This window comes from Tamandua tetradactyla, chromosome X, assembly GCF_023851605.1.
Source record: "Tamandua tetradactyla isolate mTamTet1 chromosome X, mTamTet1.pri, whole genome shotgun sequence".
NCBI classification, from domain to species: domain Eukaryota; kingdom Metazoa; phylum Chordata; class Mammalia; order Pilosa; family Myrmecophagidae; genus Tamandua; species Tamandua tetradactyla.
This window is the reverse complement of record NC_135353.1, coordinates 161543364-161546058: the sequence shown is the minus strand read 5'-3', so window position 1 is coordinate 161546058 and position 2695 is coordinate 161543364.

Here is a 2695-nt window from a genome sequence, read left to right as displayed (position 1 = left end):
GCCACTGAGCCACCATCACACCACCCTGTCTGTTATCTGTTTTCATTCTGATTTTGCTTTAAGCTCAAATATAATGGGTTTTGAATTTATTTTTATACATTTTATACTTTTCTCCCTTCTTAGTATAGTTATACAAGAACATTAAAGCAATATTGAGAACAATCTGTTATTTTGGCCAAGGACTTGAGGATACTATCAAATTTTGATCTTTTAGATATTCCATTTAATTGTCAAGTTGCCTACCTTTTAGTTCTATGTCTTTCCTTGTATGTGAAAATTATATCCAATTTGCTTATAATCATGACTTACTGTACCTGAGTCTGGGGCGCACTTTCTTGTAACTTTTCATCAGTGATACCAGAGGTGATTTCTTTAAGACTCTGTTTTAAATGCAGTACTAACTTCAAGTGCTCATAGTAATAAGTAGGTGTCATTTATAGAAGGGAACCATTAATGTGTAGCAACCTTGACCTTTTTTCCCCTTCACGAGTGATGCATTAGGTGTTTACAGAAGAATGTAAAGATGACTATCCCAATTAGATGAAGGGAGACAGACCGGGTAGTAGTTCTTAAATATTTTTTGGTCAGCAAATACATTCATGGAGCAAGAGAGGTAGAGACCATCTGTACTATTTCCTACTGCTGCTGCAACAAATGACTTGGTGGCCTAAAGCAATGGATTCTGGAGACTGGAAATATGAAAACAAGGTATGGTGGGGCCATGCTCCCTCCAAAGGCGCCAGGGGAGACTCCTTCCTTGTCTCTTCCACTTCTGGTGGCTCCCCGTATTCCTTGGCGTTCTTTGGTTTATGGCTTTTCCCCAGTCTCTGCCTCCACCTTCACGTGGCCTTTCCCACTGTGTCTCTGTGCCCAAATCTCTGCCTCCTTTCTCTTATAAGGACACTAGTCATTGGACTTAGGGCCAACCTTAAATCCAGGATGATCTCATCTCCAGATACTTAACTAAGTACATCTGTAAAGAACCTATTTCCAAAGAAGTTCCCATTCTGAGGTTCTGGGTGGACATGAATTTTGGGGGCACACTAGTCTCCCCACCATACCACTTGTCCAACTTGTGTCTGCCTGCCAACCACACACATCCAACAACAAAAATTCCTCCAAGCCTGCCATGAGGAAACAATCTTTTGACCCACTGTACCCTTGCCCTGTAAAAGAGACTAGGTGGGAAAGCGAATGGTGCGAGAGACCAGAATCTATCTAGCATTCTTACTAACATCAGTTTGCTAGTGTCTAAATATTAGTGATTTCAGAAAAAAAATGTCTTTCCTTATTCTTTCTTCAGGTGCTGACTCTAAGCTACACGCAGACATTCCTATACCTGCCTTGCATTTTGGAACAGCCTAAGAATCACTTGTAGTACCTTCATAGAAACGTTTTTTTTTTTGAAAGCTCTCGGATTTCGCAAGTTTTGCTTTGAGTCAGCATACAATAATTCTATAAGAGCACTTAGTAACTGCTTGGTATTAGCCGTTGCTCACATGAATCCCTTTTCCATCACTCCCTGACTATGATTATGACATTCAACTTTCAGGAGGCACCTGCTTAGTGACCCTGTGGGTTGTGTGCTAGGATTTGAACCAAGGTACATGACACTATTCTTCTCTTTTGGAAAATCAACTTTAATGTTCACATACTTTTTTATCATGTAGTTTTCATTATTATGTGTTTTATATAAGATATTGAATAGCTCCTCTTCACTATTTTCATATATTTTGAATCTTTACTCATATTTCCCACAGGAATACAAAATAGATCTCTTTCTATAAAAGAAAAATTCATTTACTTTCAAACTAGAACTCAATTATGATTATGTGTCTAAAATTGTTCTTTTATACTTGTGAGAAACTCTCTCAAATATAACCATTCAAATGCTGAATGAAAAGACTACATTAGATTTCTTATCTGAAGATGCCTCCCCAAAGAACCAGGGAGGAGTGAAATGTTTGCGGGTCCAGCGAATCATAAAAGGGGCTAGAGCCTTCTCTTGGAGAAAAAACCAAATCCACCCACACAAAATATTGAGAGGTGATTAAGTATCCTTCCCACCCACCTCCAGGGGCCTCTGACCCATACGCCAAACCCCATGTAGAAAGCAACAATCAAGTTCTCCTTTCTTGGAAATGGCTTTATATTCAAAGCATATATATAATACCTTATATATGTACATTAAAGCATATATATTTAAACCATATAGATAAACATATATATTTAAAGGAAACGCTATACGTAGTGGGGAAAGGTTCCTCCTTTCCTACTATTACTTTATATTTAGAGATGATGGGGACATTATTATTTTTTTTTGCGGGGGAAGGAAGGTTTATTAGCAGAGGGACAGCATGGAGGGGGCAGTATTTTAACAAGATTAAAGGAAATTTTCAAAAGTTTAATTAAAACAATTCATGTTATTCTACAATATCACAGCTGTTTTCATTTCCCACCCATCGGTTTGTTCTTTGTCCATCTGCACACTCGGTTTTAGTATCGTAATCACAGCATCCTGTGATTGTGCTGTGTTTACTTTCAATCCACGTAAACTTTGTTTAAGAAAACAGTAGGGATTTGTGTGGGCCCTCTTCCCAGCGCAATCCCGGCCACAGAGGGAGCAGGCCAGACTATGGAAAATCGTGATTTAGGACGGGGGCGGGGCAACACTGAGGCCCCGCCCCCTGCCCCG